Below are 24,955 nucleotides of genomic sequence, written 5' to 3' on the forward strand. Positions count from 1 at the left end.
GCTTTATTTTTGACTGCAAAAAAAATTCTGATAATTGTAAAAATTTTCCAGGAGGTTATTAAATGTTTTTGTAAATAGAATGGGATTTTCTAGCTGTTGTGAAACAGGAGATGTTAAGGTTAGGTTTACAATACTAAGTCTCATATTTTAAATATGTGCAGTGATTTTTTTTTTTTTCGCAGTTTTTGGCAGGGGCTGGGTTTGAACCCACCACCTTCGGCATAAGGGGCCAGCGCCCTACTCCTTTGAGTCATAGGCGCCACCCTGCAGTGATTTTTTTTTAGACTGGCCATTGCTGTTTATGTCAATTATAATTGAGCTGTTGTTGTACCTTACACAGGACGAGTTCATTTGGGGTGACTAAAAAACAGTTACATGTCACAATCCTTAGTGATTTCAAGTTTTGATGGATTCAAAATTTGAATTACCAAATTACCTTAACTATTTTCATTATTTCCTGGTTTGGAAACCGTGAGCCAGTTGGACACTGAGTCTGGAAATAGGCAAAGGTGTCTCATGCTAGAATTTCTGGTTTCTTTTGCTAAAACAAAGAATAGTACTCCACACAAGATGGAAACGAGAGTCAAGTTTACTGTTTAAAACCAGAGACTAGGTCAGGAGCTCCCATTTGTCAATGGAATTTGAGGATAAAGAAAAATGTATGCTTTCAGTAGCCACAGTGGTCCAGGCTTCTGCATTTAGCCAACTGTAGACTTAGGAAGACAGGAGAACCAGCCACGTAACTGGCATCTATAACTGCTCATCCTTTCTGTAACTGGATCCTTGTTATTCCTAATATTCGCAAGAGCACCCTAGGACATGGGCACCCGATGTACTTAAAGGATTTGATTCTAGTCAGGAAACCAAATAAAAACAGATATGAAATTGCTGGCCAAGTAAGCTATTCATAGGATGGAAGGAGAACAAAGGAAAATAAAGACAAAAAATTCTAGAATAAAAAGATTCCCTTTAAAATAAATTCACCTATAAAAATTCTGAACACATAAATACAATGGGGGGCTGTGGGAGGAGGGAGAGGAAAAAAGAGAGAGGAAGAGAACAAAAAAAAAACCAGGAGAGAATAAAATGGAAAATTAAATAAAAAAACCTCATTCAAAATGAATCCAAGCATTAAAATTCCAAACAAATTACCAAATCAAATACTAAGAAAGGCAGGTAACCAGATTAATAATCAGGTCATGAATATACCCCAGATGAAATTATTTTTAAGAGATAGATAACCAGACAGAAATTTTAAAATAAATAGACTAGGTTTAGGATATTTGAAGTTCAGTTAGAGTTAGTAATAGTTCCTCACTGCATTGGGAAGCTTGAGCAAGATGTTTCTGATATACGGTGTTCAATTCATGTTAGATGTTCTTCTTATTGCGAATCTTCCTGTTATTAAAACGCTTGGTTCATGGCATCCACTCAGTGTTTCCCATCTCCTTCTGTAGCATCTTAGCATTCATTTGACTACTGCTGTTTATTTTTATGTTCCCCCTTTAGACTAAAGTCCATTATTATTTGAACACATTAGAGAATACCTTGAAAAGGTGATGTCACCTCCTTTTCTGTTACAGACAGTAAAGAAAAACTAGGCAATCCCTAAGCTCAAGTAAGGGAAAATGAACAAAAACAGAACAGTAGCAACAAGCTTGGATTTCTTCTGCTTTGGAACGCCTGCTGAAGAGTTTAAAGCATCTCTTCAGGGCTCAAATTAACTTGGAAAGCTTCACAGAGGAGGCACTTGGGGAGTAGTTCTTTGAAGGATATAGTGGCAAAAATGAGAAATATTATATATGAGTTAGAAAGATGTGTGTGAATAAGGATCAGTAAAGGAAATAAGAAGGGCAGTGAGAAATTTCTTAGTTTAAATGAAGAGTCTAAAACCCCAACACTAGAAGATTACATATGACACAATTCAGAAGATCACAAGGCCTCCTAATTGTCAAGCTTGATGGGAATTTTTGGATCAACTAGTACAGTGATTTGCAAAATTAGCTTATCTACAGAATTATCCATTCAAATAAACCTTTATAAGTAGCTTAGTATATAAATCAAATCAGAGCCCAACTGTTCTGCATTGATGCAGATCCCGTCTAATTTACAGTTTTCCCTCAGGACTTGGCAATAGCCCATCAAGCACCTCCAAGGACATGCTAGGGTTTAGGGTAGGACAGTACAAAAACTTTGCTTTTGATCCTTCTAAGGCTACCATTAGTTTGTACGGCAAATTTCTGCAAGTTAGAAGAAGGTATTTTTATTAGGTAGATGTGGCCATGTGCACGCATGGCTTGGCAAGAGGACAGCACCTTAAAAAAGTAGAAAAAGATGCTGATGTTTCTAGGTGAATCTGTAGCTTCTGTGTCCGGACACTATCCACAGTCCACATATAGCAAGCCCTAGGGAACATTCACACACAGTACAGTTATGGAGTGTGCACGTGGGGGAGGAGGTAGTTGCAGGCCAGTGTGGGCTGGGAAACCTCATGTCCTGAATCCCGAGAATATGCTCTAGAAGGGGAGAGAGCACATTCAGGGAGGGCACTCGGTATGGCCCCAAAGTCTCATCTGATTATGAGGAGAAGTATACACAGAGAAGAAACAGAGGGGGTTCTTGAAAAGATTAAAAGGCAGAAGCCCCAGTGCCTTCATCTAAAGACAGCATTTGCCTTGACTATACCATGTGAAGGCTGACAGGGTATGACGAGTTAGCCGGTAATAAACCTGAAGAAAAAGAAGGCACTGTTGAGATGAATACCTTGCAGGAGCTGGACCTCTTTTAGGAGCTAAGCTATGGCAGGAAGGGGCAGAGGATGTTTCCTCTCCTCCCCCTCCTGCATTTCCAACATTGCTCTCCGTTGGCCAAAGCAAGCCAGGAGGCAGAGGACTAGGTAGACTATTGATGTGACCTACATCAATCAGTTTGGGGGATAAAGGGCAGAGGAGAGGCCAGGCATGATGGCTCACACCTGGAATCCCAGCACTCTGGGAGGCCAAGGTGGGTGGATTGCCCTGAGCTCACAGGTTTGAGACCAGCCTGAGCAAGAGCCAGACCCCGTCTCTAAAAACAGCTGGGCACTGTGGCCAGCACCTGTAGTCCCAACTACTTGGAAGGCTGAGGGAAGACAATCACTTGAGCCTGAGAGTTTGAGGTTGCTGTGAGCTATGACACCACAGCATTCTACCCAGGGTGACAAAGTGAGACTCTGTCTCAAAAAAAACAAAACAAAAAAAAAACAAAACAAAACAAAAAACAAAACAAAAGGGCAGAGGAGATAGAAGGGTGGACAGGGCACCTGCAGGGGAAACAGTAGAAATACCATAGGCCTTCTCCATAGAGACACAGTTTGTTTTACAAAGCACTTCTCCACCAGTATTCAAGATTGAAGACTGGGGAGGCTGAAGGCTAAGACAAAATAATAACAAATATTATTTCTGTAACATAACTGGTTTATCATTCCATATGCTACCTTGTCATTTCTTCACAATAATATAACCTTGTGATGAAAGATGATAAGTATTATAAGACCTTTTCCTTTCTTTTTTTAATGGGAAAATCAATAATCAAAAGACTGAAGTGATTTGTCTAAGACCAGCCTGGCCCTTCTAATTCCCAGCTGGTTCCTCTTAGTGATGCCACAGCCAACTATTGTTATATCCTGGATATCAGTTGTGAGGAATATCTGAACATCTAAAGTGGGGTGTATCTAGAAATCTGAAGCACAAGGGGAAGCCTTCGAGAAAAGCTTGGTTCTTGACTTTCTTTTGTATTCTGCAGACCTGCGGGCTGGCAGAGGAGTAGTATGGTGAAAAGCATTTTAAAAATATCCTTTAGCCACTGAAATCATAGAGATTATTCAAGTCCTTATTTTAAGTATTCTATTATGCTACTCTGAAATAACAAATTCAAATTTTGAAAGTTCTGTGTCACATGAGGTTTTTCAAAGATTTTCTTTTTCAAACATTTAACAAGATAATTGTCTTAATGACACAATTTTATTGAACATTTAGTACTATAGGAAAATCAGAGTACTGTGCCACATAAATGGACTGGCAAGCTCCAGGTCATAAATATGTGGACAGTAGTTACTAACCAGGTCTACTGTTATGTAAGAGAATAATAAATATTCTAGGATAGGGGCAATTTTTAAAAGTGTTCTGCAAGTTTAATAAGTTTGGAAGTGTTATATGTTAGCCCATCAAAGGCTCTGAGAAGTCCTGCAGTGGGGAGGCTAATTCAGTTTGTTTAACCTGTAGAATAGACTGACAGTTGAATGCTATGAAAATAGAGAAGGCAGGTAAAACTCAGCTCTTGTCAAAGCTCTTATTTGATCTATATCCTTCTCCTTACTATTTTGATGGTTTAAATTAGAGAAACAGTGATTTACTTTGAAGTGTTCTTGGGAGGTCATAATGTCTTTTCACTGCTGTTGATATGAAATGTTATGTTTGAGGAATATGATGCTGAAAGTCTTCAGTGAGTTAATTTTCTCAGAGGAGTCATAGAAAGTTTTGTCTTTTAAAAGGTTGAAGCGCCATAAACTCCTCGAGATAATACACATCGATTTGTTATTTTGAAAATGTATTCAAATTCAACAATTATATTTTTGATTTTTCTTTATCCAAAGTAATATCTAAGGCGATGCAGCCCTGTACAAGGGCATATAGGTATTAAAATAATAACTCAAAACATCTTCTCTTCTTATATTATTTTGCTAAAAATACTCATTCAAATTATTACGGAAGTTAATAAAATGTCTTAAAAATTCTTTACTTAAGAAAATAATTTGTCCTAACACCCAACATCAAGGCTATTAATTCTGTCTTTTCAGAATTATTTTCCCTTCTACACTTTTGGTTTTGGACCTATCCACACCACTCCATCCCCACACACACATGACCCAGGATGGGATCAAGAAGTGCCCTAAGTCAAGCCCTTCAAGGGCATTTTCCAGAGGGGAAGAAGAAACACTATTTTTTTCTCATGGTGCAGCTCTTGGTATATGGGCCCCACGCTACTGCTTTCTCATCGCAATAGGAGAAGGAGGGCAGGGCAAGGTGAAGAGAAAGTCAAGTGCAGAGAGCCAGTGCATTACATTTTTCATTTTGATCCTTCAGTTAGTTGGAGTTGACATTCCATCTCTTGCAACTAAGAGTGATCTGATGGGCACACTAGGAAATAACAATTATTTCACTGTTTCATGTTTATGGCAGGTGTTGAATCCTTTATCTAGAAATTCTGTATTTGGAGGTACTTCATTCCAGTGATGCTGATTTGAGCTAAAAAAAAAAAAATCCCATATTTGAATGTATGAAAACAAAATAGAGAAGAAACCACTTATAATTTCTTATAAAGCCAAATTTATTATTATTTTCTTTTATTATATGAAGTAACTGTGTAGACCGCCTAGGATAATATGGCTTCCAGCTTTGGGACTTATTTTATGAAGTTTTTGTAAATCCAAAGACTTTGGACTTTGTATATATGTAATAGACTACAATTCATAGAAAGAAAGATTTCTAACAAAATCAAGGTCTTGATTATTGAGAAGTTGGTTGGTACTAGTTGAGAATTCTGTTGTTTAGTGTAAAATTTATTAGATAGATTAAAAAATAACTTTTACTAGGTAGATAAATAGGTTGATAGGTAGGTAATTCTATTTTTTACAAAAGCAAACTCTTAATAACTGTCCAGCTACTTAAGCTTCTACCAGTCAGAGAATAAGGACTCTCATTCTGTCTGTTGGAGAAAGAGTTTGTGAGTTGTTAGCAATACACAGCGAGCAGCTACGATATGCAGAATATGTTGAATCATAACAGGGATAACAAATTAGGAGCTCTTGGAAGACTCCACTGATTGCTGCTGGCAATGATGTTTTGAAACTCAGCTACCCTGAAACACTCTGCTCTCATACGCACCCAATCTTACAGTTCTCCACTTTCTATACTTTATCTGTTTATAAATCACAACTCTGCAGCAGTTATAGCTGAAGTGTGCTCTACATGTGCATAACTTTATGAAATTCTCACAACATTATTGTGGAAAAGTTATTCTTATACCCATCTTATAGGTGACAAAATTAAGATTCATAGATTTTTATAACTTTCCAAAGGTCACTTGGCTAGCAAGCAGCAGAGCTACAATCAAAAACACATGTATTTTGGCTCAAAATCCTAAGCTTTTTTCCAGCATTCCCCAGAGCTATAGATCCATTTTTCATTAAGAAGATTTCATTTTGTCTATCACATTAAAATAGTAGCATAATTCCTATGTTGATGAAATGAGTTCAATGTTTTTATTAAAAAAAAAAGAAACTCAACCTCTTGACTTTTACATCTCACTACTCCATTGTTCACTGTCAGAGGCCCCAACCTGGCAAAGCGAAGCTGAGGATGTCAGAGGAGAGAGGTGGGAGATCCATTTCACACTGTGTTTGCCTTGCTCTCGGCGCGGAGGGCCAGGCAAGTGAGAGGTAACCACCAATTCCCCCATTCGACTGTGCTTTTGTCCAAAGGGGAGGTGAAAAGGTTTAGTGGGAAACGTTTGACATTTTATCCCAAAACAAATATTAGAGATTATCTGTGGAATTAAATTATCCATATGTACACAGTCTAGGGAATTAACTCTATCTGAAATGGTGGATTATTGCAGAAATTGAAACTAAACCCTTAAGGCAGTCCTTTACTTTGTTCTCTGTATTTTTCACAACGAGCTCTTAGATTATTTTGGCTGTTTTGACGGCTGGTTTTCAGTGTATTTCTATTCAGTATATATTTGTGCACTGCTTGAGCTGGTTTCAACAATTTTTTAAAAAGTATTCCCCTGATAGCCCTAGAAGCAGACAAGTATTACTTGAAGGGGAAAAGGAGATTTCTATTAGGTTTGAGAGGCACAAGTGAACAGAAGAAATTTGAGAAGTATAAAATACTCCACAGACTGCAAATCCAAAACCAAAACATGACTAACAAGATTTTGACAAAATAAAAAAAAAAACCCACTAGTTTTTCTCCTCTCTTTTTCTAAGTGGTACTTTTAGTGAGTTATTCTTTTCTGAACACACATATTATCTATCTATCTATCTATCTATCTCTATAAAGCATGAGTGCAATTTTTGTTTTATAATTTTCCAGATGTCCTAAGATATGAAAAAGTATCAGGAAAATTAAGTCAAATAAAAATAATTATGATGTGATCCTCACCAGTTTTTGAAAGCCCAAGAAATTATTTTAGTGATGGAAGCACATTAAGGGATATGTAAAACCAGGAAGACCATCTCTCACTTTTATTTGTTATAGATACTTGTTGGCATATTGATAACACATTTGATAAGTTTACCTTCTCCCCACTTGGTTGTAAAGGAGGGGAACCCTAGAACAGGTGTGTGAGTGAGGGAGTCAGTAGGAGAATGACTCCTTTGCCCTTAGACTTGAATTTTTGCCCAGCAGAAATGGCACATGTGAGTAGAAGCACATTCAAGACATTACCTAGAAACTTTTACACATTTTAAATGTCACAGAAACTAAAAATAAAGTGCCTTCACTTTTATTGAAACTACATCTTAGTTTTCCATTGTGAAATATTTTCAACAATCATACTGGGTCTCATTTTGTAGTTTGAACTAGTTAAGTAATCTGCCATGCTTGTTTTTTGTGTAGTGTTACCATACAACAGGGTGCAGCACTTTCTGGCCTTCCATAAAGGAAAGGGTAGAATGATGTGAGTTTCATATTATGATATTATGTCCATCTCTTGGCAGCACCTTGGGTCTACCCAACTAATGAGGAACTGAAACATACAGCTCTATAAACTCACACTAAAATTGGAATATAAATTTGCATTGAGCCAGTGATTAAGGGTAATGGCAGTATATGGTGGCCAAGTACTAATGAAAGACAATTCTCTTGATATTTATCTACTGGATGAAGGTTTGGTGTTTCTAGTTAATATTGGGTAGAAAGCTAAGACTGAAGCTTCTCCCAGACTATGACTCATTTTCTCATTTATTCCTTTCTTCAATAAATGTTTCATTGGGTACAGCAATGTTGACTGGACTAAGAAACTGGCCTCTGCTGGTGAGGTGAATTTTAAAACAGTTATATAACTTTAGTTTGCATGAGAATTACCTACAGGACTTGTTAAAACTCATCATATTGGGCCCTATCCCCAATGTTTTTATTAAGAATGTTTCATGTCTGGTCCAAAAACTTTCTTTTTAAACAAATTCCCAGGCGCTGCTGATGCTATTGGTCTTGGGAAAATAGTTCGAAACCACTGCACTAAACCATAGCCCACATAGAGCTTAAATAAGTATCCTTTAATTGCAGATAGATTATGGTTAGACAAGAGTGTCTCACTATTTCATGAATTGCATGAATTCATTTTCAAAGGAATGGCAAGGACTATGAAAATTCATGTTAAGAATATTTTATTTAGTCTGTGAGACAGAGATATTTAAACTTAAAAGGGATTGCTTGGTGATGATTTATTACACAATAAAAACACATCAATATTAAAACAATAACTGAGAAAATGACATGAAGGCTGTGTTGACCAGTTTGATGGAAGTATTTCGGATTGCATGTGAAAACCCCACACTGTGCCCCAGAAGTGCGCTACTGTACATAGTTACCATTCAATTAAAAAAAAACAAAAAAAATCAATAAGGATGGAAGATCTCCAAAATCTGTTGTTCAATCTTCTTTTTAAACATTCTAGTTCTCATGGAAAAAGTTTGTACCAAAACATAAAAAAAAAGTAGCAGTCAAAGGAATGATTTCAGTCTTATGAACCTCCCAGTGGAGACTTTATTTTGAGGGAGTCAAGAACCTTGAGAATCTGAAATAAACTTCTCAGGCTATTTATTAAGATATCTATGACAGTTCTAAATAGTGTGATGAAGGCCAAGCCAAAAGGATAATATTCTTGAGGACTGAGCTCATTCCCAGGGAGTAGCCAATGTAGTGGGGAACTTCCCTGCCAACTTAAATGTCACAATATGCACAGAAACGCAATGCTCTGGTACAAATCTCAGTCTCACAATTTCATCGAGAAGTTTTAATATGTATTATATTGTGTTCTTTCCAATTCGGTTGTAGCGATTATGTGAATTTTGCATTAATTTAGTTATATAATATATCTCTGTGGTGTGTGAGCACTCAAGAAAATATATGAGAAATATGATCATTAGTATAGTTTAAAAACAGTTCATAAAAGCAAGTTGTAAAATATAGTACAAAAAAATTGTTCCACACGTGCTGTTTGGAATATTCCAGGAGGAGAACCAGGGCTTCCAAATTAGTTAGCAGGTTTTCCCCCTTACATATGAATAATATAACTAAATATTCATTTTTATTGCTATTTCTCATATAAAATATTTATACTATGCAGATTTGCATGCTCAAATATTTCTTTTTAAATTAATTTAATAAAATATATATTTTTTTCTATAAAGCTCTGGATTGCCTCTTATAAAATGATGCAATGGGTAGAGGTCATTTCACCAGAGGTGAAGAACATAAAAAAATAATTGTCGAGAAAAAAATGAAGCGTTTTGTACACAATTTCAATTCCAGTCTGGCCAGAAATTGGTAGTTAACAGAAAAGGCTAAAGAAACAATGAGAACAGCATAATATTGCAGATAGAAGAATAAAAATGTGAAATAACTTTTCGCTTCTAAGGAACATTGTCTTAGAAATTGTCATTTAAGGATCTTGATCATAAAAATTATGAGATTCTCTAGTAATTTAATGACAACAGTTGTGACTCCACAAGGAAAAGAAAAGACAGCTGTCCAACCTTTTGGTAACAAATCTTGTTTACTTTAGGGGTAGTTTAGATTCTTAGTTTTTCAAAATATCACTTCAATAATCATTTAATTTAAATTATAATATGAATTCTTAATAGGACACCATATTATCAGTTCCTTTAGAATAAGGATTATGTTATCAATCAGTGGCCACTATTATGCTTTGTGTTTAATAAGTGTTTAACAAATCTTTATAATCCTTTTCTTTTAATGGTTCATAAATGTGATGATTGGGTTTTCAGGTGTCTGTGTGAGATGTTCCTCCCTGAAACTTTGTTGTAATACCAGCACATTACTTGCTTACAGTTACCAAAAAAAAAAAAAAAAAATCTTTGTAATATTTTAGCTATATTTAGGGTAGGCAGATCATGGTGAAGTCAGTGTTTCCTTCTCATTCTGCACTAGCTGACTACCCGATTTGTGGGGCATACTTTCATCATGTATAAAATGAGGGCATGAGAATAAATACCTCCTACACCCCTTCTACTTCTCTAATCCTATTCTGCATAATCAAATGTTGTGCAAGATTACTATACCTTGCACAGAAATAGTATATGAATTCAGAAGTATAAAATAGTATAGTAATTCAGAAGGCACACATTTCAATATGCTGTTTTCTACATGAAATTGTCTCAATTCTGATTCTTCCCCTCTGTACTTGATGTTTCTCTCTTCCACTACACCCGATCTTCTAGTTCATCAAGACCTCCAGTCTCAGCTCCAATTCTCCCTGCTTACTGTTGTACCCATCTCAGAACTATTGGAGTGACATGTCAGCTCCCATTCTTCTCTCAGCCCTCCCCTCAGCACCTCAGGGCTGTGTTCACACAGCCATTCGGTTTTGGCGGTTTTGGCTCGAGTGTGCTGGTGCTGACTCTATGGAAGAGGAGTTACATTGACTTGCACAGTGTTACTGCTGCAAATGTGTGGCAAAGACTCTCTCAGATTGGCCCATAATGCCAAACTGAGATCATTTTACAAGCTGCCCTCCTTCTCACACAGGGGCGGTGCCACACCCTCATTACACTAAACCATTCTTCTCTCTTACATCAGATTATCTAGCTGTCTCATGGACCGAAGAGCCCAACCTGGACTTGCTCACCTTCCCAAGCACTCACTAATAAATCCGTCTTTCTTTGTTTTTGTCCTTATTCCAGAGGAAATACTCATCTCGTCTCCTAAAGAAAAACAAATCTCATCTCCTAGACTGTAATTTTATAATTTGAAGTCTATCATGAGACCCAGTTGAATTTACCGCTGATGGACTCTCATTCACCCAAGCCTCCCTCTCTTTTCACCCTTTGTTAGCATGGACCACAACATGTCTTCCCTTGACCACTGCTGTGAATTAGCTTTCCTTGATGCTACCACTATTCCTTCATGAAAGCAGGGAGGTTGTTGGTTCTAAAATCCTGATTCTTCATCTTAAAAATCATTTAATGGCTCCCAGTGTATACAGAACAAAGTCTTCGGTGGTGCAGCCTGCATCCTCCATGGTACGCTTCCCGTATCTTATACTGTTATCCACACAAGGATTTGCTGTCACATACCCCCTGAGGAGTGTTCTTAACCCTGGAGTCCCCTCTCCTAGGTCATCTTCATGTCATGTCTTTTTTTTTTTTATTTTGTACCCACTTTATTGACAATCACCAAAACTTGGAAGCAACAAAGATGTCCTTCAGTAGATGAATGGATAAACTGTGGTGCATGCAGACAATGGAATATTATTCAATGCTAAAAATAAATGAACTGTCAAGCTGTGAAAACACACAGAGGAACCTTATATGCACATGATTACGTGAACCAAGCCAATTTGAAAAGACTTTATACTTTATGATTACAACAGTATGACACTCTGGAAAAGCCAAAACTATGGAGACAGTTAAAAAAAAAAATCAGTGGATGCCAGGAGTTAGTGAGGAGTGAGGAATGAATAGATAGAGCACTACTCTGTATGATACTAGAATGTCTTGAAACAACTCTCCAAACCTATAGACTATACAAGAGTGAATGAACCTTAATTTTAACTATGGACTGTGGGTGATAATGATGTGTCAATGTAGGTTCATCAATTGTAACAAATGTTACGCTCTCTTGGGAGATGTTGACAGTGGGGGAGCCTGGGGTGGGAGCAGGGAGTATATGGGAAATCACTGTATTTTTTTCTTTCTATAAAACTACTTATCCTTCTTGCTAGATTTACCTTAAGAGCATATCCTAGAACATCCCCATACTCCTCAGGGTCATATATTTCCAACTGCCATCATTCTCAGGGCAGGGGTCTGGTCTATTTTATCCTTAAGTACCCATCACAGTGCCCTTGACCCTTGGGCTCACAGTGTTCTTGGGGACTGAATGAATGAAAACATGAATGAGTATTGTTTTGTATATACCTGTTCAATAATGTTTTCAACTTGCCAACTGTTGGGAGTTTTCAGGACATAGAAAGAAAGGTGCTGCATCAGTTATCATGGACTCAAAAGTATCTGTTTTATTTTCAAGTGGGCATCTGCCATCAGTTTTCTCACACAGAAGATAAGGATTATCACAATCAATGCTCTAGCTCTTCACACGGGAAGACGTAAATGAAAGCACAATCTAAACGTCAGTTATGTATGCCTGGGAGCTTGTTTCATTCTCTTCCATCTTCATCATTTTGCATATTCAATGCCTGATATGTAGTACCAATTATTTTGTTTTATTAATATTTTTACTTTTTGTAGAGATAAGATCTTCCTGTGTTGCTGAGGCTGGTCTCCTACTCCTGGCCTCAAGTGATCCTCATCCTGGTGTCTTGTGAACCACCATTCTCTAGTAACAATTAGCTTATGGATTTGAAACTTTTTATTCTATTTATTTCACAGAATCTGACCAAGAGTTTTCAAAGCTTTGAAATTTCAAATGTGGTTTCTACAATAGAGTTCACATTCATATAATTGTATATATTTTATTTTTCTCTTTCTTTTACACATATATGTAACTAAAGCACTTAATGTTCTTCTTTACCTCCTCACCCAAACATTCTCAGGTGAGACATGATCTTAGATAACTTACAATGCCATCAAATCTATTCACATTTTAGACAACTTATAGTTTAAATATTTGCACATATTTATTAAAAATAAAATACTTATTTTTTTCTGTTTTATTTATTATTTTATTAAATCATAGCTGTGTACATTAATACTGTCATGGGGTACAGTGTGCTGTTTTTATATACAATTTGAAATATTTTCATCAAACTGGTTAACAAAGCCTTCATGTTATTTTCTTAGTTATTGTGTTAAGACATTTATATTCTACATTTAGAAAGATTCACATGTACCCTTATAGGAAGAACCAGAGGTGTGATCCCACCAATCACCCTCCCTCCACCTATCCTCCCCTCTCCTCTCCCCTTTCTCCCCTCTATCCCCATATTCTTGGGCTATAGTTGAGTTATAGCTTTCCTATGAAAGCTATAAATTAGTTTCATAATAGGGCTGAATACATTGGATACTTTTTCTTCCATTCTTGAGATAGTTTGCTAAGAAGAGTATTTTCCAGCTCCATCCATCTAAACATGAAGGAAGTAAAGTCTCCATCTTTCTTTAGCACTGCATAGTATTCCATGGTGTACATATACCACAGTTTATTGATCCATTCATGGGTCGATGGGCACTTGGGCTTCTTCCATGACCTAGCAATTATGAATTGGGTGGCAATAAACATTATAGTACAAATAACTTTGTTGTAGTGTGATTTTTGGTCTTCTGGATATATACCTAGTAGAGGAATTATAGGATCAAATGGTAGGTCTATTTTAGTTCTCTAAGTGTTCTCCAGATATCTTTCCAAAAGGAACATATTAGTTTGCAATCCCACCAGCAGTATAGAAGTGTTCCCTTTTCTCCACAACCATGCCAGCATCTGTGATTTTGTGATTTTGTGATATGGGCTAATCTTACTGGTGTTAGATGATATCTCAAAGTAGTTTTGATTTGCATTTCTCTGATGATTAAGGATGATGAGCATTTTTTCATATATCTGTAGGCCATGCACCTGTCTTCTTCAGAGAAGTTTCTCTTCAGATCCCTTGCCCACCCTGAGATGGTATCACTTGTTCTCTTCTTGCTAATACGTTTGAGTTCTCTGTGGATTCTGGTTATTAAACCTTTGTCGGAGACATAGCCAGCAAATATCTTCTCTTATTCTGAGTGCTGTCTGCTTGCTTTACCTGCTGTGTTCTTGGCTGTGTAGAAGATTTTTAGTTTGGTGAGGTCCCAGTAGTATATTTTTGATGTTGCTTTAATTGCCCAGGGGGGTCCTCCTCATAAAATTTTCACCCACGCCAATTTCTTCAGGTGTTTTCCCTAAACTTTCTTCTAGTATTTTTATGGTTTCATGTCTTAAGTTTAAATCTTTAATCCAGTGAGAGTCTCTTAGTTGCTATGGAAAGTAAAACTATATTAATAAATTATTTGAATTTGAGACCCCAAATATAAATGTACAAAATAAGTCCTTTCGTACCATTGAATTGTATTTAATGTCTATGCCTGAAGAAGAGATGCTTTTAGTCTTGCAAAATTTATCTAGTGAGAAAGGTTAACTTGCAAGTGTATAAATACTACAGCCCAAATTTTAGATGTGCCTATACAAAATGTTCAAATATTTGTGAATTAACTGCCAACTGCTTGGTTTCAGGTGCCTAATTTTTTAGAGATTTATCTTTCCTAAATAATTCTGAAATTTTCTGGAAATGCTCCCTTATGTCCATGAATGAATGCTGTCAGCTCTTGATCAGTTCGTAAGTTCTTCCAGCTGCCAGGTACACTGAAGCTGAGTGATAGCTCCCCTCCCCCCCTTTTTTTTCTTGTCTTGACTTGCCATCATCTGTAGTGTTGAAATAGATGCTGCTCTAAACAGTAATAGCCCTTTAACTTCATCATGCTTGAAGCTTAATTGACAAAGGGTAAGAGTCTCTGAGCAAGGTCGCTCTCATCTCAAAAGGTAACAGTGATAGTGCTGTCCTGCAGACCAGACCTCAAGGCTCCTGCAGACACTGAGATGCTCACCGAAGATCTCACACTGAGGGGACACTGAGATGCTGGCCCCAGTCCCTGTTCACAGAAGGACTTGGGGCTCATCTGTAGGGGGTGTGCTCTGAAGACACCCTCTAGTTCTCAGCTATTTCAGAGTTTGCTTCAGCTACTAGAAAACTCTGTCTCCAAGATGGTACCCTTCCTAGGGAACCCGGTGGGGTGAGACAGCTCTCATGGGCAGTTTCTTCCCCAGAGCTCCCTGCTGGGTTGGTGAAGGCTTCCTCAAGTCGGCATTATATTTAACTTGTTCTCATTATCCAATCCTGCTTCCTCATTCTTCCTTTCTTTAGTGGGTGTCAATCCATAATAAATATTTTACACACAAAATGCTGTTGCCAAAGAACTCCCCCAACCACTTCCACCCCTATGATAGAGATTCCGCCGTAAGGTAGCTGCCGTGTCCTCTTTCTATTGCCAAACCCATCACTGGTTTTATTGCCAGCACCATCTAGGGGTGAATATCTTTCTATTCTCCCAAGAAGTAAGGATTTTATAAGAGATGAATCCCCTGGTGTTCAGGACTATCTTTGACACCTTAATTCCTCACAGAAACTCTCTTCCCACATGCCCTAGCGTATAACCCTTTCTATATAGTCAGGCTGTGGAAAAACAAAAGCCGGCAAAATCAGTTTTCTGCAAGCAATTTCTGCCTTCTACCTAGCTTGCAACTTCCCCTGTTTAAGAAGAAAAAGCCAAGATCTGTGCAATAACTTGGAAAGATTTAGTTTGTAAGAAAGGAAAATATAGTGAGAACAAAGTAGTACTATCTTAATAAATTATCCCAGTGTTTTAAGCAAGGGAATACCCATCCTTAAGGCACCAGCCACATACACATGAGCTGGCCGGTTCGAATCCAGCCTGGGCCCACCAAACAACAATGACAGCTGCAACCAAAAAATAGCTGGGCGTTGTGGCAGCGGGTGCCTGTAGTCCCAGCTACTTGGGAGGCTGAGGCAAGAGACTCACTTAAGCCCAGGAGTTGGAAGTTGCTGTGAGCTGTGATGCTACGGCACTCTACCTAGGGTCATGGCTTAAGGCTCTGTCTAAAAAAAAAAAAAAAAAAAAGCAGTGTGGGAAGAAAGTAGAGAGTGGATTAGGGATTGGGTTGGTTGAGGGCTGGTGGAGATAAAGAGGTCAGATGTGAAGCTGAGGCGTTAGCCTACGTGTCAGCTGAGGGAAGCCTGGACTGTAGAAGCAGCTATGGAGATAGAGTAAGAGGCTCAATAGGAGTGATAATTCAAAGTTAGATGTGCTTGATTTTAGAACTTGAAGGGGAGGGGGGAGTCAAAGATGACTAAAGATTCTATTTGGATCTAATGGAACGATGATGGTCCATGTACCATTAACAGAAATGGAAGCACAGAAAACAGGTTTGTTATGAGGAGAAGAGAATGAGTTTAGTGGGGAAAAAGCAGAATTATAGTTGGCTCCGGGGAAACAACTGGATGGGGAGAGGCTCAAGTGGAGGTTCAGAATTGCCCACTGAGACGTGCTGTTGATTCACACAGACGTGCTTTCTTTCGAGGACATTCTTTGTGTACTCATGGGGTGATACGCATGGCGAGGGTCTTGGTGACCAGAAAGCTCTCACATTTGCTACATGAAATCAGTTGACAATTTACTGATTCTATTCTTTTTATAGCTGTAATTGGATACGGGAAATTTTCAAGAAGTGTCACTAGCTGGTGTTGAGAAAATTAAAGCAAATATTACATCTGAAAGCACGACAAGTAGGTATTGGGTTAAGCAAGAGACTGAGAACTAAAACTTTTTTTTTTTTTTTAGCTCTTATAAGAAAAAAGGCCAAGAAGAAACCCCAGTAAATGAAAGACTCATTTCCTAACTCATCTTCTTCTCTCAGAAGAAGAGAGAACTGATGAATATTCTATTTCATCATCATTTGGGATCAGATTAAGCTAGAGGAATGGGGTTCTGCAATCCTTTGACATCATTACATTAACAAAAAGAGAAAGCTTTTGACCCCAAATGAAAAATCTTTTTACTGTCATTTAAATATTAGCCATTAAATCTCTGCTTCCTGGAATCTGAAATAAAAATTCCAAATCTTTTGGAAACATAATTTTCATTCACAACATGTCTTCTTACTAAGACATAGCAGATACTGATAGGATCATTCACCCTTTTTCTATCTGTGACATCTAATATTACACGATATTTGACATGTAAACACATTATTTAAATATGATATAAAATACTCAGAAAAATATTTGCAGAAAATTTTAGGGCCAATAATAATCATGGCATCTAAAAAGCTAGTGTTAATTGTGCAATGCTGTGTTGGTTGATCTGCTTTTCCCGCATGATCTGTTATTTCTCAGGGACAATCTTTGGCGGAGGTGTCATTATTGCCCCTACTTGACAGAGGAGAAAAATGCAGCCAAGAGATTCTAGGCAAATGTCTCGAAGTCATGTAGCTTGCAAATGTGGAAGGTAGAACTTAAAGATAGAACTGTTTAATTTTAAAGGTTTTTATCTTGATTATGTCTTATGCTACCTTTTCTACATGGCACTTAATCTTGAATTTCAAAATTTGTAGCTTAAAAAGTACATTTCAAAAAGTGCAGAATAAATTATGAAATAAAAACATTAGTTGTTTGTCATGATTGTTGCTAATCAGTGTGTTAAAGAAGACGATACTTTGTGAAATGTTTGTGCTTCATGGTCCCCAACATGCAGAGGGTTTTAGTAGAACACAATTTTGTAAAAAAAAAAGGTAATTGACTGTTAATGTGAGGTGACAAAATTTAGTTCAGTTCAAAAATGTATCAATTACATGGAGAAAAACAAAATTGTGGATATGCGGGAGAGTTTTTAAGAACCTTTAAAAGCAAATGATAAGGAGCTATGTCCTGTGATTAAAGCTAGTTTTTTGTTGTTGTTGTTTTGTTTTTTTACTATTTGTAAAATGCAGCCAAGAAACTTTAGGTAAATCTCTCAAAGTCATGTAGCTTTAAATGTGGAAGATAAAACCTAAAGATAGAACTGTTAGATATTAAAACTTTTTTATCTTGACTATATATCATGCTACCTTTTCTACATGGCACTTAATCTTAGTTCCATGGATAATTGGAAAATATTAAACATATTAAGCTCTTGAAATATATAATTTTCTAGTTACTAGGCTTCATTTTATAATACTTTTAAATAATTAATTAAAACATTGGATACCTTTATTACAGGTTTGTGTTACCTGAGAAATATTTCAGAAGTTTTTCCATGACTTGGCGAATTGAAATCTTTTTCTGGCCAGTTCTTATGCCAGTGTAATATGAAACAGAGGAAGAATACTTTGCAGCTGGATACTGTAATAGTTATAGTATAATGAGACTATAGTTAAAAAAGGCAAGAGAATTGCTTAAGCCCAAGAGTTTGAGGTTGCTGTGAGCTATGATGCCAAGGCACTCTAACCACTTTAAGCAGGGTAACAAAGTGAAGCTCTGTCCCCCTCCTCCCAAAAAAAGAAAGAAAAGAAAGAAAAAAGGTAAAAGAAAAAAGACTATGACATATAAGTCTCAAATACAGAGTTAGTTCCAGGTCAGCTGGCAAAGTGACTGAGTTAGGAATTGTGCTCAACTCCACGTAGTTATTCAGGGATCCAGGCTGGTGAAAACTGCCATTTTCACCATGTTACATTGGCAGCCAGCTGGTAGAAGGGGAAGAAAAGCCTACAGGATTTGGAATGGGAGATGTTAAGAGGTCAGTCATTTAAGATTGCACATCACTTTTACTCACATTCCATTGGCTAGAAGCCAGTTACCTGGAGATGTCTTACGGCAAGGGAGGCCGGATAGTGGGTATGTTCAGAAGATAAAATGGGTGGCGGCATTATGGTGATCTCTGCCACAAACTGATATTGACTTATGTTCTAACATTGTGACTTCCTGTGAACTTGGACATGTCACCTTTCTGAGTATCAGTTTCCTCTTTTATAAAATAATATATGTACTAATTGATACTTTTATATTTATAAGGATTAAGTGTGTTTTGTCTATAGTGTACTTAGCTCAGTATTTGACAATAGGAACTATTCATTAAATGGTAACAATTTTCATTTTTCAGGAAGAAGTACATTGGGGTATTATGGTGGGATTTGTCAGCACTGGTACTGAACAAAACCTTAAACAAGAGACAATTTGCAGGATACATTTAGATGATCATTATTAAATAATAATAATGATAACAGCATTCATTCAGTACCAACTTGACAAAGATTTTTATGTAACTTAAATAATTCAATGCCCACAATAATCTTATAACACAAATATTATTATTATCCTCATTTTTCAGTAAGGGAAACAGATTTAGAGAGATTAAGTAATTTATATAGCTCCACAATGACAGAATTGTGGAAGATTAGATTCTGGATCCATCTGACTGCACAGTTCTAAACAACAACAAAAAAAGTTAGCATCAGAATCTAGGGTGAAGGAGATTTATCAAACAAGACTTTAGGATGAAAATGGAAGTGAAAAGAATTCATCAAGAGTGTTTTGAAGGGTTGTCAAATTTCTCCAGACAAGGTCAAGAACATTGAAAAGTCAAGTTCAAAAACAGTAGGATTTGTCCTAGATGTCTGGCTCACAAGATGTCGGAGGAAGACCAGCATTAGTAGCAATAATTTTGTCCCATTATAATGTTTAAGCAGAACAAAACAGAACATCTCAAGGTATGAAAGACAAGTCCAAAAAAAAATATGCAAATACAGAGGGTGCCAAAAAAATGTATACACATTTTTAAAAAGGGAAAAAAAACTGTATTAAAATTGTAATGGTCCATATATATATACTGGCAACAAAAGCTGAATACAAGTCACATTTGACTTCTGCAATTACAAGAGGGGCTCAAGGTATATGCATGATGTAATATATAATACAGAGATAACATCTCCTATAATGTGTGTACACTTTTTGGCACCTCCATATTTGTATAGTAGTGTCTGAGATTCAGTTAATTACTCCAGGGTGTTAGAATGCCACCTAGAGATATTCCCAGGTTATGGCTGAGGTCCTTGCCACCCCTACTAAACCTGAAGAGTACAAAAATCAGTCCCTGCAGCCATGTGGCCCAACTGAAAGGATCTGATGTTTGGCTAGATTGGAAACACCTCAGGGGCAGCTGAGTGCCAGAGTAGGGGCTTGCTGATAAGGAATTGTCCCCTCTTCTGGTACAGGGAGGGAGCAGGAAGATGCAGTTTTTAGATTACAGGTGTTTCTGGGTCAGGAGCTAGTTACTTTGATTGGAGCTTAAATTACACAGAGGGCAGCCTTTACTTAAGTAGGAAACAGACACTATCCAGGGTGCTTTTTTTGATCCTCTCTAATGAATGGGATCTCCCTTGCCCAGGGATCTCTAGATACTTGGTATGTAGTGCTCTCTCCCTTAATCACACACACACACACACACACGCACACACACACACACATACACACAAACACACACACATGGACATTTGGATTGTCATGACATTCAAATGCACACACACAACCATTTACAGTTCTATATGAATGATCCAAATAGTAGAAGAAAATCAGATTTCCAGAGACATCTGATGCTGGATAAAGGTGGGGTGTGGTTTAGAAATACAGATAGCAGGAGGACAAAAACCAAAGGACAACAGGCAACACGGATCCAAATTCGCCTGTGGGAAGGTGGCATATTTAGATGAAAATATTCAAGTACTGCGTATACTCTTGAAACATATTTCAAGACTAGTAATAATGTTCCCATTTTTTAGTTCCCAAACAGATGCAACAAACATCATCACCTCACGTTAATAACAATCTGTGGTGGTTGATTTTTAATAAATAAAGGCTATCTTTTGCTCTATTTTTGAGTCAGACCTTTTCTTGAAATTCACACACATAGACACATAAAGGTGTTTATGGATTTTAAGAATGTCAATGCAATTGGCTACTTTTCCATCTACAATTTGGAATTAAATAATGCATAACAACAATAGTGACAACAGCACTGAAACAAATGCCACCAAGAAGGGGCACTTGCCATTTAAAGCACAATAGCTCTGTAGCTAATGGGACCAAACTGTAACTCTCTTGAGCTGCACTTGAGCTAGATATATCCCTGTGGAAAGCAGCAATTACCTTCAATCTCCCTGAGCTGAGGTAATCCCTGCTACATGCGTCCCTCATTGTGAGTGATGAGGCCCACTGTTTGCTGAGTCTAAAACCAAATGATCTTTCACAGGCAAAATTTAAACTTGAAATAGGATTCTCTGGCTCCCCATTCTGAGTCTATTTTTTTCCGTGTACTTTATACATTCCCAAATCAGGTTCAGGCTGGCTACAGATGGTGCTGGTGTGTAATGAGAAGGGCTCTGAAGCTGCTCCAGCTCCCAAGGGAGGATTCGGTAATGGAACTAACTATGTATTGTCCACCTTATATACTAGATTTGATTTTGGACTATTTGCCCAACTGTGTTTGTTTATTTCTCAGCACTGGAGGGCTTCCATTAGCTCTAGGCTGATTGAACATAGACTATAGAGTAAGAAGGAACAGAACATTTTTTCCCCCTGAATGCTGATGTAATCCCTTTTCTTTCACTGACAACTGAGAAATGTTTGCCATTCGAAACTGTGTTCGAAATGAGCTGATATTTGCAGTCATTAGTGGAAAAGAATTGTTTTGATCCCAGGGAACAAAGTGAGCATTATTTTTTGGATGACAATATCGCAGAAGTTGATGCTTAAAACTTGTGCATTCAAGACCTCGAAGGGGAAACTACTAACATTTTTAAAGCTGAAAATTACCTTGTTTCAGTAAATCAAAAGATTAATATTTAAGACCTCATAAATTTTGCTCACGAAGCACAGCCAACTATTATTTTCACCATGAAAACCAAAACCTTAACTCAGCAAATTAGTCACCAAAGACCACATGTAAATTGACATTTTAGTTTTTTAACTAATGGAATCATTTGTCATTTTACTGAAGCAGTTCATTATAAAAATAAATTAAGAATAAGTAAATTATAGTCATAGCAATCATAATAAAATTATTAGCAATCGCATTTACTGGCATGAAAGTTTTTTGCGTGCTTCTCCTCAGCAGATGTTATTCAAACTAACTTCGGAAATAAGCATCAATGTTATATGAAGGTTTATTTTTTAATTAAAAAGAGCATAATGGAAGTAAGAAAGTTGCTAATTAACAAGGGAAGAAAAATGTTGTCTTTCCCTTTCAAATGTACACAAGTTCAACTATGCAATTCTAATATCAAAATGAAGAAAATGAGAAATCTCTCTCCTACCTTAACTAATAAAAAGAAAATTAGAAAGCAGAGACCATCTCATGCAGTTTCTAAATAAATGAAAAGGAAATTACATTTCTCTGGGTAAATATTTACTTCCTAAAGCGTGCCAACAAAAGCTACTATTTTAGAAATGGGACACGGTAGTGACTAACTAACTTGTACTTAGTTGATTTAATTGGAAATGTGCTGTTTTTCCTTTTAAGCCTTTATTTAATTGTAGAATAAAGAATTTTCAATCTGGTGTTCTAATTGCACTTGGGATCTGGTATCCTATGTACATATATATTGATCTCTAAGATGGCTTCTTATGTATCCGCTGGGCCATATCAGGAAGAACTTTTAGCTCATTGTTACTTTGATATTTTCCAATAGGAAATTCTTGTTTCTAGATTTCTAAAAGTAATTTTTATACCCAACACTCAATTTATGGAGATAAGCATCATACGTCAGACTTAAAGTTTTTATCAGGAAAATCTGAGGTGCAAAAATATGTTTTTTATTGTATAAAATGTAATTTAATGCTGACATATAGATAAAAATTTTATTGGGTAAAAATTACTTCTATCTCTATGTAATGTATACAGTGAAGTATTTCACCAAGGGTTATTTTTATTTCTAGCTAATGTTTGGTTTAATCGGTTGGTACGATGAATGAGATAAGACAACTTCTTTTCAGATTTGTGAGTGCATCTCATTATAAACATGGAATAACAACGATTGCAACTGTTCTTACTTTTCTTCAAAAAAAATGAAATATCTGTGATGCTTTTAAAGTAGATTCATCTGTAACTAATGTTCATCTGGTTATGAGTTTGTTATTTCTTATTTAAAAATAATTTTGGACCCATCACACTTAGTCATCTAGGGTCATAATTGGAATGGGCATGATCTGGTTCAAGAGTTATATTAAAGTGAATTTACAAAAATGATGATATGACCAGACAGTGGATAGTGCTTTTTAAAATGAAGCTACAGCATGAATAACTCAAAGAAGGAAAAGAAATGAAAAGGAGGAGGAAAAAATTAGAGAATGGGAGAAGGAGCTGAGGATGGGAGTTTGAAATCCTCTAAGGGGTTTGGAATAGGCTGCTTAAAAGCAAACATACTTCTTCAGTATTACTTTCACTTAGAAAGAGTTATAGTTGCTTCTTCATTTATGTTTTCTGAAGACTCACTAGAAAACAGCAGCATTTCTAAGGAAACTTAATCCCTTCTTAAAGCTTCAAGAGTTGAGGAATAGCTTTGGGGCAATGCTCAACTGCTTGAAATTCATACAGTTTTCCTATTAGTGGAAAGGAGAATCTCTCGTTTTCTGTATCTCTCTTCCCTCCCTGTATAAAAAAAATGGGGAAATAGATAGCAAGAGATAGTTTCTTTCAGATATTTGGCTTATAAATAACTGAATAGATTTTCCAAAATTTTTTTAAACAAATTATCAAAGAGAAACTGATATCAGGCAATAACTATATCATAGAGTACTTTCTCACTTTATGGATCTTAGTATTTATGGGTTGAAAAGAAAATGAAGTGTAAATTGATAACACTTTGCCAGAATGGCTTCCTGCAAACCATAAGAGCTTGGATGGTTTGTGACTTTGTGACTATCTCTCTCTAATAAACTTCGTAAAGGAAGTGGATTTCAATAAACTTTGAATCACAACATTTAGAACTCAACCCTTCAATCAGTTGATTTCTTTTTTTTCACAGTTGAATTTAAAAGCATTCTCTGAATATGTTTTATTCTGTCAGTGGAATTTTGCATGTGTGGTGTGCACATGCATACATGTGTATATGTGCACAGGAGACTACTTTGGGACCTCATGCAGTAAGTTACAATGATGGAGCATGACAGTCAGAATAGCACACACTATTAGCTAGACCTCAACTCTATTACAGTGCTATGTTTGGTGACATAGAATCAAGAGACTCAAGGATACGAGGTCAAAGGTAGCAAAACACTACATTAATCTGTTCTCTTCACAAGATACCGGTGTATCGCCAGGTAAAATACAACAAACATTTGCTGTTTAATTATGAGAAAGAAATGCAGAGGGATTTTATTTAACAAAAATAAATCTTTTTTAAAAGTCATCTCTTAAAGATTTGTAGATAGCTTTTTCTCTAGCTCTTATTGTTTCTCTCATTTGATGACTTCTCCAGTTATTATTGGAATTGCCCATGATACAAAAAATTGACTTGAAGGGCTCGAATTAATTCATTCCTTGTTTCCTGATTGCCCACATGAAAACAACATGAAAAGAAAAAAAATCAATCAAAAATAAAATTAACACATAACCTCGCCATGAAGACTTTATATATCAGACTTGGACTAGGTGACATAAAATGCAGACACTAGAATTGGGAGGCCACAGAGCATTTGTCTTAGTTATAAAAACCAACAAGCATTAATAGAACCAAATAAGTTAATTGCTTAATAGAACTTCAAAGTGAATGATCAAATTTGGGGAGTAGGTTTTATTGTGGAATTGTCACACCGTTTCCCTGTTCTTAAAGTGAAAAAGAAAATTGGAAACATAAAATATGTAGCTACAGTACTTCCCAAAGATCTTGTTTTACTAAGTGTGTCCTGGGTAAATATTCCTAATAGCAGAATCTGCTAACTGATCAAATAGTTCTTAGGGATATGCATAAATAGCATAAAGTTATTAGACTTGGGAAGCATATTTAATTTTGTACTATTTTCTAAACCACACAAACCATAAAAAAATCATAAAAACTTCTTTTTAATATCTTAAACTTGGGATGATTAT

At 36.5% G+C, this 24,955-nt stretch overlaps 1 non-coding gene and 1 pseudogene across 1 annotated transcript; both read left to right on the top strand.

The window, feature by feature from the left end:
- The window catches only part of LOC100943897, a 104,620-nt pseudogene that overhangs the window by 47,560 nt on the left and 32,105 nt on the right, over positions 1-24,955 (top strand).
- On the top strand, positions 10,009-10,117 carry LOC111727020. The gene has a single exon (XR_002774668.1). It is a non-coding gene; the product is annotated as a small nucleolar RNA U13 (small nucleolar RNA).

Source organism: Otolemur garnettii, unplaced genomic scaffold, assembly GCF_000181295.1.
Source record: "Otolemur garnettii isolate 467f Iridium unplaced genomic scaffold, OtoGar3 scaffold00090, whole genome shotgun sequence".
In the NCBI taxonomy this organism is placed as follows: domain Eukaryota; kingdom Metazoa; phylum Chordata; class Mammalia; order Primates; family Galagidae; genus Otolemur; species Otolemur garnettii.